General features: G+C 40.0%; 1 protein-coding gene across 13 annotated transcripts in view; it reads right to left on the reverse strand.

Moving 5' to 3' along the window:
• LOC123959195 (transducin-like enhancer protein 3-B) overlaps window positions 1-17,236 on the reverse strand; it is a 187,296-nt gene extending 170,060 nt beyond the window's left edge. For 10 of the 13 annotated variants that reach the window (XM_046033135.1, XM_046033136.1, XM_046033129.1 and 7 more), the window contains exon 1: window positions 16,888-17,236. The gene's annotated coding sequence lies outside the window, so the exon portion shown is untranslated. The remainder of the gene's footprint in view (window positions 1-16,887) is intronic. The other 3 variants (XM_046033132.1, XM_046033131.1, XM_046033125.1) reach the window with 1 other exon arrangement.
• Window positions 17,237-19,326: the final 2,090 nt, after the last annotated feature.

Consider the following 19,326-nt stretch of genomic DNA (forward strand, 5'->3'; position numbering starts at 1 on the left):
GTATTCAGACCCTTTGCTCAGTATTTAGTAGAAGCACCCTTTTGATCTAATACAGCCATGAGTCGTTTTGGGAAAGATGCAACAAGTTTTTCACATCTGGATTTGGGTATCCTCTGCCATTCCTCCTTGCAGATCCTCTCCAGTTCTGTCAGGTTGGATGGTAAACGTTGGTGGACAGCCATTTTCAGGTCTCTCCAGAGATGCCTAATTTGGTTTAAGTCAGGGCTCTGGCTGGGCCATTCAAGAACAGCCACGGAGTTGTTGTGAAGCCACTCCTTCGTTATTTTAGCGGTGTGCTTAGGGTCATTGTCTTGTTGGAAGGTAAACCTTCGGCCCAGTCTGAGGTCCAGAGCACTCTGGAAAAGGTTTTCGTCCAGGATATCCCTGTACTTGGCCGCATTCATCTTTCCCTCGATGCAACCAGTCGTCCTGTCCCTGCAGCTGAAAAACACCCCCACAGCATGATGCTGCCACCACCATGCTTCACTGTTGAGACTGTATTGGACAGGTGATGAGCAGTGCCTGGTTTTCTCCACACATACCGCTTAGAATTAAGGCCAAAAAGTTCTATCTTGGTCTCATCAGACCAGAGGATCTTATTTATCACCATCTTGGAGTCCTTCAGGTGTTTTTTAGCAAACTCCATGCGGGCTTTCATGTGTCTTGCACTGAGGAGAGGCTTCCGTCGGGCCACTCTGCCATAAAGCCCCGACTGGTGGATTGCTGCAGTGATGGTTGACTTACTACAACTTTCTCCCATCTCCCGACTGCATCTCTGGAGCTCAGCCACAGTGACCTTTGGGTTCTTCTTTACCTCTCTCACCAAGGCTCTTCTCCCCCGATAGCTCAGTTTGGCCGGACGGCCAGCTCTAGGAAGGGTTCTGGTCGTCCCAAACGTCTTCCATTTGAGGATTATGGAGGCCACTGTGCTCTTAGGAACCTTAAGTGCAGCAGAAATTGTTTTGTAACCTTGGCCAGATCTGTGCCTTGCCACAATTCTGTCTCTGAGCTCTTCAGGCAGTTCCTTTGACCTCATGATTCTCATTTGCTCTGACATGCACTGTGAGCTGTAAGGTCTGACAGGTGTGTGGCTTTCCTAATCAAGTCCAATCAGTATAATCAAACACAGCTGGACTCAAATGAAGGTGTAGAACCATCTCAAGGATGATCAGAAGAAATAGACAGCACCTGAGTTAAATATGAGTGTCACGGCAAAGGGTCTGAATACTTATGACCATGTGATATTTCAGTTTTTCTTTTTTAATAAATTTGCACAAATTTCTACATTTCTGTTTTTTTCTGTCAAGATGGGGTGCTGAGTGTACATTACTGAGAAATAAAATGAACTTTTTTGATTTTTGGAAAATGGCTGCAATGAAACAAAGAGTGAAAAATTTTAAGGGGTCTGAATACTTTCTGTACCCACTGTATATGTCCTCAATGGAGGGCAGGTTGGCACTAGGGCTGCAGCTAACGATGATTTTAGTAATCGAAGCTTCGATAGATTATTTCAACGATTCATCGATGCGTCATTTAAGAAGTACTTGACGCTGGTCTCCAAACCACGTTTTGTCAAGAAAACCGAAATGTGAAACGGGAAATGAGCGATCCTGCACACGAAACAGCTGTTTGTTATAATAAAGATAACAGTTATAAAGACAAAGAATCTGGGTGAAGGATGGATTAGCACACGCAGGTAGCATGGATTATCTGAGCTACAGAGCAAGCTAAAAGGGTTAAAAGGTGCAGCTCCCCGACAGAGTTAACTCATCACTGTGAGGTTACAACTCACGGCCCAAAAAGGAGAACAACAAACGCACGTGCACATTATCAGCTGAGGACTGCGGCTTACTTTGGCTAGCCTTCAACCCAACAATCAATCATGATTTCAGCTAAATGCTAAAGTTGCTGAACTGTTACCTTGTCTGTGTCCGCTGGCACAACACCGGTTGCTTTCTGATAAGGTGCCGTCGTGCTGTTGCCGAGGTGGCATAAGTTTTGTTTTACGGTGGAAGGACGGTAACATTACAGAGTTAGAGTTTTCTATAGTTTGAAATAATCCCATACTTTCTTCTTTGTCCCTCACTATTTTCTCTCTTCCTCCACTTTGCAAACAGCTCCATTATAATCACAGCGTGTTCACAGCATAGTTCTCAGCCCTAGTTGGCACCGATGATCTTTTCTCCAGTCCTGACTGTCCGTTGTAGTCTGTCCTTGTCCTTTTTGGTGGCAGATCCAAACCAGACAGTGACGGATCTGCTGACTGACTGCACGATGGCTGTGTAAAAGTGGATCAGCAGGTCCTTAGGCAGGGTGAGCTTCCTGAGCTGGCGCAGGAAGTACCTCCTCTGCTGGGCCTTCTTGATGATGGTGTCCGTGTTAGGCTCCCACTTCAGGTCCTGGGATATAGTGGATCCCAGAAACCTGAAGGATTCCACAGCAGACACAGGGCTTTTGAGTATGGTGATGGGGGGCAGAGTGGGGGGGCTCCTCCTGAAGTCCACAATCATCTCCACAGTTTTTAGCGTGTTAAGCTCCAGGTTGTTCTGACCACACCAGATAGCCAGCTGATCAACCTCCCATCTGTAGGCCGACTCACCACCGTCCCGGATGAGGCCGATGACTGGAGTTTGACAGATGGGTCTCTTGAGGTGCAGTCGTTGGTGTAGAGGGAGAAGAGCAGTGGGTAGAGCACACATCCCTGTGGGACGCCAGTGCTACTAGTCCGGGTGCTGGATAAGATGTTCCCCAGTTTCACCTGCTGACTCCTGTCAGTCAGGAAGTTTGTGATCCACTGGCAGGTGGAGGCTGGCCCAGTGAGCTTGGTGACTTTGGTGCCGAGGATGTTCAGGATGATGTGTTGAACGCCGAGCTTAAATCCACGAACAGGATCCTTGCATGTGTCCCTGGAGAGTTGAGGTGTTGCAGGATGATGCAAGTTGACTGCATCATCCACTGACCTGTTAGCCCTGTAGGCAAACTGCAGGGGGTCCAGCAAGGGGCCTGTAATGTCCTTCAGGTGGGCCAACACCAGTCTTTCGAAGGACTTCATCACTACAGATGTCAGGGCGATAGGCCTGTAGTCATTTAGTCCAGAGATGGAGGGTTTTTTGGGGACCCGGATGATGCAGGATGCGTTTGAAGCAGGAACTTCACACAGCTCCAGTGATTTGTTGAAGATGGGGGGCAGCTGGTCTGCACAGATTTTCAGGCAGGATGGAGACACACCGTCTGGACCAGGAGCCTTCCTGATCTTCTGCCTTTGGAAGAGGTGGCTCACATCCTCTTCACAGATCTTGAGTGCAGGTGAGGGGGGGGGTGTGTAGGGTGACTGTTTGAAGATGGTGTTGGAGCGAGGGAGAGGTGTGACTGTGGGCTTTTCAAACCTACAATAAAAGCCATTCAGCTCGTCTGCCAGTTGTTGAGTACCAGCAGTGTTGGGGGATGGTCACCTCCTCAGTCAGAGTTTACCTGGTATGGTTGTACAGGACTCTGTTCCCACTTCTGAAGGCCTCCTCCTTGGTCTGACGAAGCTGCCCGAGTTTCGCTGTGAACCAGGGTTTTTGGTTGTTGTATGTGCAGAAGGTTTTAGTCGGCACACACGTCCTCACAGAAACATCTATCCCACTAAATCTAAACATGTCAGAAAAATCAGGCAGGCAAAACGCTCTTATTCTGAAATGCTCACTGTGGGCTCTGCAGATCTTATATACAGTCTATGTTCAGAACCAAAGCGGCTCTAAACCGTGGCGCACAGCCGCCTGTGTGAGTCCAGGGTGAGAAGCCTAAAACAGTCCCTCAGAATTCCCATGATGCATGCCGGTGAAGAGAGTTTTGTTAAAATTAACTAATAAGTCTCCTATTTGTTTGAAATACAAAATTTACTTTGTGAATTAGGTTTTTTAAACGTGTCTGTTTAGAATATAGTGTTTTTTGTTGGTAATTGTCTTTCTTGCGGTGTTTTTTTATATAGTCTACAGTCTATGGGTTTACTATTGAAACCAGGAGTGAAGTGCCTGTTTCATTTGATAAGAACGGCTGCACTGATCACTGTCCAACAAACCGAAAGTCTCTTGTGTGGTCGTGTCTACAAGCAAATGACAACACATTTGCGGCCATGCAGTGGGGCCCTACCTGGCCAGGGGCCTGGGTCGGCTGCCCCATGCACCCGCGCTTCTTATGTGTAGATGATCGTCAATTATATGTCATTGATAAATATAATTAATTAATTGATAAAAAAAATATTAATTTCTATTAGTACTATTTACACATTAGGGAGTTTATCTTTTTCAAATCAACTCAATATTTTGTTTAGGTTATAATTAATTCTGTACTGTTTTCTATTGGAATCTACTCATATTAAATGGATAACTATTAAGGGTCTCATTTAATTAATATTTACTCAACACCAAACATTGTGAAATTTAATTAATAATATTGCTTGTAATCTGTTGCCTCATTTTTACTGGTTAGATATGGTGTATCTTTTCTTACAGTGTATGAAGTTTTGTAAACATCCAAATTAGTTTACAATTTTTTAAACAAACTTCCAAATTACACATAATAAATAAATTATATAAATAAAAAAGAAATAAAATACTGCTGCAAACTACTACCACATCCTCTACTAAATATTCTCAAATCAATTCCACGTTTAGCTAATAAAATATAATAAAAAATATATAATATGGATTACAGTGCAGCATTCTTCTTATTCTTTTATTCCGTCTATGAGCATTATCAATCCCAGCTTGAAGGCCTGCTCTGATAAAAAAAAAAAAAAACTTCTAAAGTCTGTTTAAATGCCGAAAGGCATTTGCACTGTGCTCGTTTTTGTTTGTCTCCCGTGTTGCAGTGACGTTCTCCTTCGTGTAATATCATTAGTGAGTTAGCAAGTTTGATGTGTTGGCAGAAACATACCCGATCACTACTAAGAAATGTCGGCCCACTGCTTTCGTCTTATCGACTTGTCTGTTGTTGTATTCAAATGATTCAATTTTATTTATATAGTGCCAAATCACAACAACAGTTATCTCAGAGCGCTTTTCATAAAAGAGCAGGTCTACACCGAGCTCTGTGATGTTATTTACAGAAAGAAAACCGAAGTATTCCCAAACAGAACAGGATAACAATAAGGGAGGGTTTTCAAGCTTTGGCTTCTCCGCACTGGCCATGATGCTCAAGGCAGTAGTTAGCGAGAGGCTGGGCTAAAGCGTGCTGCTTGTGTAGCGCTGTAAGGCGGGGATTTGGTCCGCCACTTAATATGTTCGTGTGGAAACTCGGAATTTACGTATGTTCCACACAAAAAACAAGCCTAATATATGACGTTAAAGATTGTATTCGGTGCACATATGCACCGTTCCGAACACCCTGTACCAAAACGGTCCAGTACGAATACGTGTAACGTTACACCCCTTGTCCTGTTACACCCTGACTCACGTGTCAGGAACAATTCTTGTGCAATAACCCAGTAACTCAGCCACCTGTTTACTGGCCAACACTATTTATTCACCATTCTCTATTTCAGTGCTGTTCATACGGTTATATTGTCATATTGTAGATACTGTATAACAAATCCACCTACCTCAAGTCATTACTCCTGCACAAACTACTTATACTTATTTATTCCAGCATCCTTTGCACTATGCTTCATTGCACTGTGTACATGTATGCGTATATATGTACCTGTATATCACATCCACCTCCGACATGTACATCCCTTTCACTCTGCTCACTGCACTATTTGTTAATATGTCTATATTGTTTTTGTTCATAGTGTGTGTGTATATATATACACACACACACACACACACACACACACACACACACATCTGATTTTATTTTATTATTGTGATTTTGTATTTTTGTATGAGTAAGCACATTGTGAGCAATGTACAATCCAGAGTCAAATTCCTCGTATGTGTACACATACCTGGCAATAAAAGCTGATTCTGATGAAGATCTTCAGGTGTTTGGACTGCACTGACTGGGATGTTTTCAGTACTGCTACCAACAATCTTGACGAGTTTACAGATATCCTGCATCAGCTTGTGAAGACAGCTGTATACCAACACGCACCAAGGTGAGTTATAACAATGACAAACCCTGGTTCACAGCTAAACTCAGACAGCTAAGGCTGGAAAAGGAGAAGGCATTTAGGAGTGGGGACAGGGCCGGGTGCAGGGCGTTAAAGTTTGGGTTTAGCAAGGAGGTGCGAGAAGCTAAATGACTGTAGGGGAGACCGGGTATGGTTCTAACATGGGGAGAGTTGTAACAACACCAATTCCACCAAATAGAGAAAAGATAGGAGTTAGGTGATCATTTCAGTATTTACCTACTTCCTCCCCGATCAGGCATGGTGGTTATCAAGTCTAGAAAGAGGTGTATTTAGAATATACAGAGAAAAAACTGATTTTGAGGTAAGAAAGTAAAGTTTTTGACCAAGACTATTTTTTGTTTAGTATCTATACTATTGCAGATAGAATTGTTTGACTAGTTTCTCAGGGAACATGTGATTTCCCTTTCTAATTTCAAACCACTATGGAAATACAGCTAGCTAAACATTGGCTGACAGGGGTTTAAAGAAGTGTTACAACCACCCATGATACATAAAACTAGGTACTTTCTTGATTTTAATATTTTCCAGATTGCCCTATGCAGTCTGGGCCCACCAAGCCTGCACTCCAGGGTTACCAGCATTAATTTGTCAGCACTGTGACCAGTACTCCCCATTCACATGTTGTCGTATGTATCTTCATTGGACCTTTTCCATACTCTGTCTCCACCGGTGGAGAGGGTAGAAAAGTGTATGGGCAGCTTGTGAGAAGTGCCTATGCGTAAGAAAAAGTCCCGGGACGCCAGTGAGTAAAATATTGAAGTGCTGGTATACATACCCACTTCAAGCACTGACTGTGACTCTGAATAAGAAAATACACACACACACACACACACACACACCTCTTTTTAGTTAGACCTATTGATGTACAGAGATGTTCTTTAATTAATTACATTGTAGTAGTATTTATTAAGTATACTTTAAAGTAAGTTTATTCTATAGATAAATTAGACAAGTCTGTTACAGCAAGAGAGAAACATTGTTCTTTTAACTACCTGTTTTGGAAGCATATCATATATTGTGGCATCTATTTTTGCTTCTTTTGTGTGATTATTACAACTTATCCCAGCATGTGTTACAACCTACCCCACTACTGGGGTAGGTTGTAACAAGGGAACACATTGCATTTGACATCAACTCACGAGGTCGGTGATATTATTGTAGAGGATTGAATTGGTGCCATTTGTAGAGAACAAATGTGGGTCCTTTGTATAAAAATTTGAGAACTCTAGCTAAGAAATTCAGTGAGTTATAGTTACTGAAACAAAAAGTGTTACAACCATATCTGGTCTCCCCTACTCAGAGAGGCTAAAGGACCAGTCCTCTGCAACCAACGCCACTATTGTCTGGAGGGGGTTCAGACAGATCACTAACTTCAAACCCAAAGCCCCCGACTCCATCAACGACTCTCACTTGGCAAATGAGCTGAACCACTTCTACTACCACTTTGAGAGTCAATCGAACACCATCCCCCATGACTCCCCTGCTCAGCCCCAGTCCACAAAAAAATCCACCACAGACCCCCACCACAGACCCCCTGCAGTTCGCCTACAGAGCCAACAGGTCTGTAGATGATGCATACAAATATAGACCGGAATAAGTGAGTGCATCTTTGGAGAAATGCATATCCGCTCAGGAGCAGAGGTTATCTGAAAGTAGTAGCCTTATCAGTCTGAATAACGCCTACCTGTCCTGCGACTCCTAATTGACATCTCACATTAAATCCTGATAGACAGCCCAACATGTTGTTGACCAGTTTGGTTTGAGAAACCTGTATTTCACCACCATGTGCACATCAAACTGCAGGAGTAATTGGACCTCAAACTAGATGGAAAATAAATGCTTTTATCACCACTAGCATAATGTGCAATGATTGACATCGAAAAGCAAGGACTTCCATTTCAATAATCTCACTTTAATAAGAATTCATGATGGCAGTTTGCCTGATTTTCCCCTCTATGGCTGTGTGTGTGTGTTTGAGAAAGAAAGAGCGTGTGTGGGTGCACATTTGTATACGGCATGATTGAGATACCGCAGAGTGTGAAAAAAGTGATGGAGGAGTGGGTGCAGGAAAGACAGACAGCAAAACAACATCAAATATCTTATTTTCACTCGTGGGCTGCCAGACGGAAAAAAATAAACTAATAAAAAAAACAGAAAGGGCTTACTTTCAGTACTCCTGTGTACAGACACCGAGGGCTCGTGTAAGAGGAACTAATGACACAGATGAGAAAACAGCCCTCTAGTCAGTCCCATTAGCTTTACTAATAATGAATTTTGAGACCTTTCACACAGAAGTCTAAAATCCTTTTAGCTTAGGGTGCTAAGGGCAATTTTGCTGTGCATAATGTTAACCCATTAAAGGTCTAGAGTTCCCCTTAATCACTACTGGTTCCCTCTCTTGTGTAATAAATACTGGATTATGTAAAACCGATGATCCCTTTTACCAAATTGGCAGTTAGCAAACAAATCAAACCACACATTCAAGTGGATTAATTGATTCAACACATTCATGCATGCATGCACAAACATTGACAAACGTGCTCCCACACATGTGCACACAGACATAAAAAAATACTTCTCCTGCATAATATCAAGACTGGAACTAATGAGTGCCATATCAACGTCACTAGCCATAGCATGAGACAGAAACAACTCACCTTAATAGCTTCAGCAGGAGAGGATGTATTGATAATTGGTGGAGGATGTTATGTTAATGGTCTAACAACAATGAAGGCAACATCTTCATCTAGAGAAGTCTCTACCAAAATATATGACAAGGCATCCACACTTGAGATGGCAAAAATTTGTCTGGAGCAGATCATGCCTGTCGCATTCTCAAATAGCTTACTTATATCTTTGCTGATATCAAACCACCATCTACTTTAGCCCTGCTTTTATTGTAACCCCATCTGTCACAGAAAGATAGACATCAGCAATTCCCCTATTATATATTGCAAAAATGCAGCTGGATTCTTCACATGGCAGCCTTGTTTACTCTCTTGTAACATCGGCCTTGTTTCAGTGTCTTCTTTTATCTAAATCTGAGTGCCTGTGAAGGCAGGGCAGGACGGATGAGCAATTTGTTGCAGGAAAGGAAATGAAGCTTCCTGTTTTTTATTGGGATGCTGGTGGGATCACATGACACTGCCAGATATGTGTGGCTTGTGGGAAGAAGAAAGAAACCCTGGTGGTTTCTTCAGACTGCTCTCTCAGACATACATGTTTAATGTATGTGCAAGCTAGGGCTGAACTTACAAAGTTGTTCAAATAAATTGGAACCCAACCTGAGTAGCATATCCTAAAGTACTTTATAGAATTAACATTTTTTAACAATTAACATTAAACAGTTTGTTAATTTGCGATGCCATCCATGTCTCAACGAAAAACTGTTACCGTATGGCAGTTGCATTTTACAGTCAGCAAACGGGCTTACCTTTATCCACAAATTTTCCATTTATGGTGTACAAGTACAATATGCTTCCACACATTACTTGCTAAGTAATGGTGCCCTAGTGGACACACAAAGATAAACATGACCTATAGCTTTCGTGTGTTTTGAGTATACACATACATTTATACACATGTATAGAGCTGAAATGATTAGTCGCTTAATATATCGTGTCAATCCGCAGTAATCTAAGCAACCAGCTGCTTTTTTGATTACCAGTTTAACGTTTAAGTCACTTTTAAAGCAAAAACGCAAAACATTTGCTTGTTCTAGCTCCTCAAATGTGTAGTTGTGCTCCTTTTCCTTATCTTATGGGTTAGTAAAACTGAATATCTCTGGGTTTTGAACTGGTCAGACAAAACAAGGGATTTAAAGAGGCCACAGGCTAAGAGAACAGAGAAAATGGTTTTGGAGAGTACAACTTCACTGTGCCCACTTAGAAATTGCTATTATCTTGGTGTGGTGTGAAGACACCAATGATTGAAGGTTTTTGAAGTGAAATTGTGCTTTCGCAACAAACCTTGGTTACAGAGTTGTACGTGCATTAGACAGCAGCAGGCAAATGAAAAAAAAAAAAGAAAAAAAAAGTAAAAGGAGGGAACCTGAGGTCGCACAGAGACCTCTGGAAATAACAGAGTTCAGCATAAGAGAAAGAAATGATGGCGTAAGAAAGGCGAGAGTGAGAGAGAGATGAACTAAATGAGGTTGATGAGTAGTAAAAGTTGAAGGAGACAAAAGGAGCCATGAAAATGAGGAAGTAGAAGGATAAGAAAAAAAGTAGGTGTGAAATGTAACATGAAGCAGGCATTTTGTTTTGTATTGGTTTAAGCATCATGTGGTTGTGGTGAGCACAGATGGGTATCCGTCAAGCCGAATGGAAAGCAAGTTGTGAAAGACAAATTTGCTGACCCAAACCCATGATGTTCCGCAAAAGTTAAGAGCGGTTTCCTGTTCACACAAAAAAAAAAACATGAGCTTAAAATTTAAGTTGACCAACATGTCATGTTCCTCTTTTTAACTTATAATGCGTACGTGCTGCAGTCGATGCCTTTATGTAATTCACTTTAATTCACTCTAAAACCTGTTGTATTGTGACAAATAAATCTACCTTGTACCTTAATTGTTTTGCTTCTTTTAAAGTATATGTAACCTCTTAAATTGAACTAATTAAAAAAAGAGCAACCCAATAATACTCCTAATTTTGGAGTCAACGTAATGTTTTTGGTGTTAGTTTAAAGTGAGGACATGTTAAATCATGAGGCCAAAATACACAAATCACTATATTGTTGACTGGATAGACATGACAACTCACTGTCATGTCATGTGTTTTTCTCCAAACCCTTTAAACCACTAAACAGATCTACAAAATTGTTTTCCCTCACAGGAGAGAAAGCAATGCCGCACATTGAAATTGGCCAACACCATGACGCAACAACTCGACAGGAATGCTAAACCCTCCAAACGACACCAAACTTAATTACTTTCACACTGGTAGGGTTTTTGCATCTGTGAATCTCAACACTTATTTCCATTCTTCAACACCAGCACTGGCCCTCTGAGGGGTCTTGAGCACGGCCCTGAAACAAGGTTCAAAAGCCCCCCCACCCCCACCCATGACCACTTATGCAGCCCACCATAAATCCTTAACGAAAAACTCTATAAATTTCTCTGGGCTTGAATATTTATGGATGCCTGTGGTTCCCCAGAGTGCCGTTTTCTGTCTGGGGCTCAACACACGACAGAAACTTCTCTGCCTCTGGCCTGTTACAGCTCTCATGGTGAGACGAGCTTGCGAATACAGACGTGGTGGTCTGCTTGACTTGGGTCATAAACAAAATGGCCCCCTGCGGTAAAAGAGGAGTTACATATAAGAGTTTATACAAATCCATAACATGAGCATAAACCAACCTCTCCAGCTGCCTACGGCTCAGACTCCCATGGCTCAGTCTTCCTGACTTTAATCAAGCTTAAGTTGTTTAATCAAACAAAGAACTGACATGTAGTAAAAAGCACCCGGTTGTATTATTTCATCATCATCATCTTATTCAGAAGCAGCATTTACACTACACGTTTTTTAATATTCCGGCCATAGCCTATAGACCGAATGACCACGACGTCGCTCTAATAACAGTCACTGCTGGGTAGATGACTGGCAAATGGTGGTAATTGCAGTGATGTGTAAAATCTGCAAAATTGTTTATTTCTGTTGTCATTTTCAGCCATAACTGCAACATTTAGATAGAAGTTAGATGATATATGGTTAAACAGGTTGGCCCAACTTATCTGACATTTCTGCTGTGCAAATTTTTCATACTGTGTTGCTTTGCTAGCGCCTTTGATAAACCAAATTTACCCAACAGCAAAATCTTACAACTGGTCGGATTAGTTTTGAGTAAACTCAAGCCTTCATTTTCTGTGGCCTAACAGGTAAATTAGGTCTCCAACTTAACGTTAATGAAATGCAAGGTGAATATAGTACATTTCAACAATAAGGCTATTCAAAGTGCTTTACATAAATAAGGCAATATAAAAAGACATTTAAATACAATAAGTTAAATAAATAATAAAAACAAGATAAAACAGGACAGTAAAAGTTACAGTGCAGCAAAATATTAATCCAACTCTTTCTCCAACATATGAATGCATAAAACATGCATTTTAGATTAATGAGATGTATACACTTTGAAAGAACATCATGAAAAGAAAACTTCAACATGTTGCTGCCATTAAATTGTATGCACGTGATACAGGGGTTTTTCTGCCCACACTCTATTGTAAACCACTACTGATTGGTTCTATAGAACAAATACCGGACATATGTTTTAAATAGCTTACATTTAAACAGCAAAAACAACACAAAAAAATACTATGATCCAACAAATTTGTTTACTTAAAAGTAGTCAGCAGAATTAACTCTTCACAAACTTTGCAAATTGAGCATATAAGTTACAAGAGTAAAATAAAACAAATAGCCTTGCTATGACATTAGACTACATTAAATGTATGTATCTTTGCATTCTAAGCCCATCAAGCTAAATAACTTGAAAATATGCTAAATGAAGAAGCTAGGTGTAAAAATTAAAATCAGTGTGAACAACAACGTGTGAAACAGACAAGTATGAAGGAAACAGTGCGACGCAGAGCGACTGTGTTTCTAACTTTGGCACTCTCAGCTCTGGTGTTAAAGTAAATGCACATATACATACTGACAGAGATTCCTTCCTTTATAGTTAGATGTCCTTTTATTTGCTGCACGACTTCATTAAATAGAAGTGTTCCGCTGCTTGTTCAAAGTTGAAGTTATCAAACCCCTTGGCACAACCTGCAATTTTCATCAACCTTGTCACATTTTCCTCAGTGAGGCGGCTTCTCAGGTCAGTTTTTATCCTGTTCTGTAGCAAGAATCCACGCCCCGCACCCATTTCTTGTTGAACAGGAGACTGATGCTTTTCTGTGGCCTTGCTTGCCTTGGCTGCAGTACTTGTTGTACCATCACTTGTTTTGTTTTTTTAAAACTGGCCCAGTGACGTTTGCTTCGCCTTCGACATTTCATGATTGTGTTAACTGCTGTCGAGCCGCGGTTGCTGGAGTGTTTGTCTTTTGAATCTCGTGCCACGTTTAGTCACATTAACACTTCTAGTGAATCTCTTAATGACAGCGGTGGCAAAACCAAATTTTAGCATAATTTAAGTATTTAAGTTGCCGGCTAAAGTGAACCCCTGATGGCCAACTTCCTACATTGACGCAATAATTTAAAATGTAAACACTGGTGAGTGTTGCTGTTCATACGCTTTTAGTCTTGTAAATACTGTTCAGTTTGAACCTCTCAGCAGTATGTGACCTTAAAGTTTAACACACATGAGAAAGGGTTAAATGGTGAAATGTAAAGTTGCACATACTGTTGCCAATACTTAATGCTAACTTTGTAATTCTTACTGCAACATTAGCCATTATGAAAGAGGTAACCCTGCAAACACCAGCCTCTTGGTGATGTTCTTATGTCTCTGGTATTTACTAATTTTTCTTGAGAAACTAAACATTTTGCACAAATGGAATTTCTGACTTCTGACTTAAAATGTCATGCAGGGAGTATGCATAAAAATCTATTATCTTTGGTCATATCTGGATATTGTTGCTTCACACAAAGGTCCCCACAAAGTCGAAATTACAGGTAAATAATTATGTAAATTGGCAGCGTGCAAGACAATAGTCATGTTTACATCCCTACTGTCAATCTCTACAGAGGCTACAAGGCTATACTTGCATGCAAATTCTGTACAGATACAGATAGGGAGCGATTAAGTATTACAGCAAATACTACATGTCATATAGGAATTTGCAGGCAAGCAAGAGAGGATGTTATTTAGCATAGCGTTTTAAAGTATCTTTATACTCTTTTTTTGCTTTGTCTCTTGCTAGACTGTTACGGTTCATAAAGAGTCCACACGTAGGTGATATGGCATAACCATAGGCATTAGCGATATCAATAAAATCCTAAAGCCAACAGGTGTATAACGAAAATCCCAACCCAAAATAAAGGGCAATTCTGGTACTTTTAAACCTATTTTATATATTTCAGAGTCTTTATGACTAATACATACAAAAAAGGTTTTGGAATTGGTCCAGTAGATCGCCTCAGTCAGCAGCCGCTACTTACACTACTTGCAATAATGTTCTCAAGGGCCTCAGAGGCCTTCAGTGCCTCTGGGTAATATTTAGCACAGGAAGCACAAACCTTGCCACACCTAATGAAACTCTGACACAAGACAGAACCTACACAGAACTTTCCTTCATGCGTTTGCAGAGGTGTTAACATGTAGTATAGTGGAGGTGGCACAGCCTCTGCTACTGTCCAAGTTCTGCCATTAAAACCTCTGACCTTGGTGCAAAGGCTGAGTAGTTTTTATAAGTCTCTTAGCACTCCTTCACAGCGGTAATGTTTCACTTCTACTTTCTCTAATAACTTCTGCTCTTTCTAACAACAGTAATTCCCCTCTTTTTCCCTCTGATTCATAAGTAATATGTCTTTAAGGGGAAAACACTATTCATGGAGGTCTGCCAATACCCAGCTGAAGAAAAGAACTTGCAAGTAATTTCCCCCCGGAGTTGGTGGATGTATTAAGCCAATCTGACTGGGCTGGAAGTGAATGTTTGTTAGATTATGAGAGGAGGGTGGAGAATGCAGGTGGTGCCATAGTATGTGTGTGTAGGGGGGTGTTAATGTGTTGACATGATTATAATAATGATCAACCAGATGCTGACGATACTTCACATCCCATCCCAATATAATGCCGTTTTTTCCCCCTAATACATCATTGAGTTTTAAATGACTGAGCTAAATTGTATTTCCATTTTCCATTTAACATCTTGTGGTAAGCGCAAAGAGTTCCTTAACAGGCAGTGTATTATAAAGACCTGCTTCACTAAGCGTGTGGTTTGACCAGTGGTGGACTGGTCCGCTTATGAAAAGATGCTTGTTCATTTAGAAAGGCGTGGACGTAGGATCCGAATATATTACCAATCTGGCATGTCAAAGGTAAATTAAAGTTCAGAACTACTGTAAATCCGCTCATCACAGTGTTTAAATCCAAAATGTGACTGTTTTTAAGAGTATCATCTCATATAGCAGTCTAATGTTAGGCCTGTTATGAGACAGTTTGCTGAGGTACTTGCTAGTTAGCTATGTAGCCAGCTGCATTGAGTGCTCAGTTGTTTTTTTATAATCTGCTATGAGATTTGTTTTCAGCAAGAAAACACATTGACTGTTAGGTCAACAGTACACCGACGCTAGCTAGTATCAACTTTTACTGTAGCTGACTGCCTAATGTTGAGCAGTGTGGGTTTTTCGCGGCCAGTTATGTTTTGCACAAATCTCCCAAGCAGAGACAAGAGAAGTCATGACGTTTCCTAGTGGTTTGTTTTATTCAAACAACACAGACAGCAGTCTAAACAAGCAATGTGGCTGGGATCAGATGATGGCTCATATTTGAGAACCTGGAACCATTAAATGTTTGGCATTTAACTGATTCATCAACTAATCATTGCAGCTTTAATATTCATTCACTTCTTACACATATGAAATGCTACTGAGCACGGTTATCAGAAAACTATATGCAACGCATGTAAAACAAAACTACCTACCAAATTTGTGAATCTGAAATATAACGGTCATGTTTATATTTCTAAAGCCAAAATATTCTTCGGAAACCCCAACATTGCAGCATCAACAGTCAGGCCCAATACTCAAACACGAGAATTCATATTTCACTAATATACAAATCATCAGCATGAAAGCATCATAAAGCACAACAAATAACAACAGATGTTTCTAATATTCTACCTTTGTGATATGCACTCAGTTACCAGTTTATTTGGTACACACAGTTAAAACTAGTGCAGTCTAATACAACAACCCAGCAATAAATAAATTAACTAACTCTTTTTTTCTTTTCTGTGAAGCCTTGGCAGTTGAGTTTTTGTTGAAATTGTTTTAGAGAGGTGTTGATTCAATTTATCATCATTTTGAAAGCTGTAGATTTTGGTGCTGGCGATTTGTGTTTTCAGAATCACAATCAGAAGGAGCTTTATTGCCAAGTAGTGTTTTACACATAGGAGGAATTTGCTTTGGTGATAAGGTGCTACACTTAGACAAACATACAGTTGACATAAATAAATGCAGAAATATATAAATATGGAATAAACAAATGCAAGTTATATAAGAATAATAAAAGAATAGAGAAAAATAATACAACTATATGTTACAGTGAGAGGTATTTCTGATATTTTGTCTACCCCACTTACAGTATACTGCTAGGTAGCTTGTGAATTTAACCCCAGGGATTAATAAAGTGTTATCTTATCAATCAGCAAAGTACCTAGACTAAAGTGCAAATAAATGTAGTGGAGTGAAAAGTACAATATTGACTTCTGAATTGTACAGTATACAGTAGCAGAAGATTAAAGTAGTACTTCAAAATTGTAAAAATTAAAGTGAGAGTAAATGTACTTATTTTCCACCACTGCGATATATCAAATACATTTCAGTAATTTACACATCTCCCTAGCCTATGAAATACAAAAATGGCCTGTGCTCTGTATTCCACATCACCACACACAAACTAATTAAAAACTAAAACTAATTACTTGTTTTACAGTGAATCTTAAAAGCAAGGTAAGGATGAAAAACTCCCACAAATTAATCACAAGCCCAACTTGGGATTTAACTAACATTAGCAACCACAAATGCAGGGTTTTTTTCCAGATGCCACATCTGAAAAAACAAAACAGACAGAAAGAATAGGGGTGTATTTGTAACACATACCAGTATTTGAAGATTGAAGACTGTTGTCCCTCATGGTAGCAACATGTTGACTAACCATATCATATAATTTCTGGACTTCATGTCTTTCACTGAAACTCCACCTTTATAGCACTGCTAGCTAACAGCGGGGAAACTAGCTAATTAACGTTAAGCACGCTAGCTCACTTTGCCGGTTGTTTTCTGTGAACCCTCGGCTGTATTTTTTTCACAGTTTACTTACAGAGTCCTGAAACATTAACTGTTTCGCTGTGGCATTAAGTTAACACGTCTGATTGGTTGATAACTGCCGTTTTTTAATAGACGGTTGAAAACGTTTCTTCCTTTAGTAGACTTGGCCGAAATACTTCTCTTCTACCTTTAGAAGTGCAATACTCCTTTTCACCACACAAACTGACAAGGAGCGACCCGTTACGATCCAGGGGGGCGCTGTTCCACCTATTTAAAAGGAGCTGAACGAAAATAGGGGAAGTCTGACTTCACTGCAGCTGAACTGACATCATGTGATACATCAAGATGGAGTTTAATGATGATTTATTTAATCATTTCTAATAATTAAAGTTAAAACATTAACATGCAAAAAAGATCAAAGCAACAAACAGCATGCATAGGACAACATACTTGAAGGTGGACTGAGCAAATAGAGATGTAACAAATGAGGGGGGATAGAGATTAAAGAATCATGAAGTTTGTATTTGATCTTACTTTTTAGCATTGCAATAAACTTTCTGGTTCCTCTGCTCTCATCCTGCTAGATCTGATGCATATGTGTACATGTGTAATACACACCAAATATTTATGCAGTATTAAGAAAATGCATCCTTTGCAGCACTAAAGTCAACAACAGTTTTATACCACATTCCAACCTTTAAAACATCAATAAACACAAACCTATGTGCAACATTATGTGAAACTAAAATAGAGTCTCTTGGCACAGACAACATGCAGTTCAGAACAGATTTCAGTAGATAATATTGTGTCCCTCCCTCTGTCTTTTTATCTATTATTGGTTTAAAAATGACTAGGCAGGTACTATTTTGCCAAACCTGATAACTATATATAACCCATATGTCTGTAATGTCAAAGCTTTACTCAGTCAACACTTATACGTGAAGCTTTTATTAACTTTCCAACAAATAAAACACGCACCAGTTGCTTACATCAGTAAATAGACAGAAAATGAAGCAGCTCCTTTGAAATACAGCTCAGTCACAATCAACTATTTGTAGCACAAAGGTACAGAGGAGATCAAACATCGCCAGAGTTTATTAGCATCCAGTGTATCTCTGCTAACAACCGATGGATAAATAATTTATAGCTTTTACCCAACTGCTGCCTAGCCAAGAACAAGAATGCAAAACAACTTGGCTGGTCTCTGCAAAGCTCTGGAACAGAGAGCTGTTTACAGACTACAAAACAAAATGAATTTGTAAGAGCACAGAGACCATTTTAAGCATCTAATAATCTGCCACAATGAGGAGAAGACTGTGCATCATTAACATATGTTTTTAAATCTTGTGCTGGAAAGACTTCCTGATGACCATTTCAGGAACTTCCAAGGGCGGCATCATCTCACAAATAGTGTTTACTTCCATCGTGGTCGACATACGGATGCTCTAATCCACAAGGCACTGTGCTGAGTATTTTTCACAATCATTTGAGCAGATGTTGTGGGACAAGAAGCTGAGACTTTGTGGACTGATTTTATGAGCATGCCACCCTCTTTGCCAAGACTGATGCATTGCTGTGCTTGTGAATCATCAGTCCCCTCAAACCCAAAACAATTATTATACTAATTGTTGTTTTGAGTGACACTAAATTCTGCAAATATTTGATATTATATTATTCTAAACAACCACGTAGAGACAAGGTGTACTTGCTAGTCAGCCAGGCGAGAGGAATTTCCCAGAAATTATAAACTTCACCACATGCAGTTGTAGATACAGTTCTGATAAATGTTTCTAGAAATAACACTTTCTTGTTAGATATTTGACAAACTAAAAATAGCTCATGGGATAACAGGTGGTCATATACACTAGGTCTCTGTTCTCTGTTCAAAGATGGTCTTTTGTGTCTATGGTCTTTAAATGACTCATGGCCGATGACCTCTGACCCCATCCCTGCCCTGTGACCTGTTTTGTACACATGTTTAACAGTTGTCAAATCTTTTCACAGACCCCCAATTCAAGGAAAGGAAAAAACTCCCCAAAAAACTTTAGACTGTCACCTATTTCCAGTGTTAAGTCTTGTCCAGGGTCTGTCTTCTTACACATGGTCAAACTACTGTTTCCAAGGTCAAGAATAATCTTTCCCACTCACCTCTTGCCTGAGATAACTTTCACTGATAAACTTAAAAGGGAAAGGTAGCTGACATCAATTTCTAGAGAGCAAATTTAATGCATGATATATATATATATGTATATAATTGTTATTTGTATTTTA

Source organism: Micropterus dolomieu, linkage group LG20 (genome assembly GCF_021292245.1).
Source record: "Micropterus dolomieu isolate WLL.071019.BEF.003 ecotype Adirondacks linkage group LG20, ASM2129224v1, whole genome shotgun sequence".
Lineage (NCBI taxonomy): Eukaryota > Metazoa > Chordata > Actinopteri > Centrarchiformes > Centrarchidae > Micropterus > Micropterus dolomieu.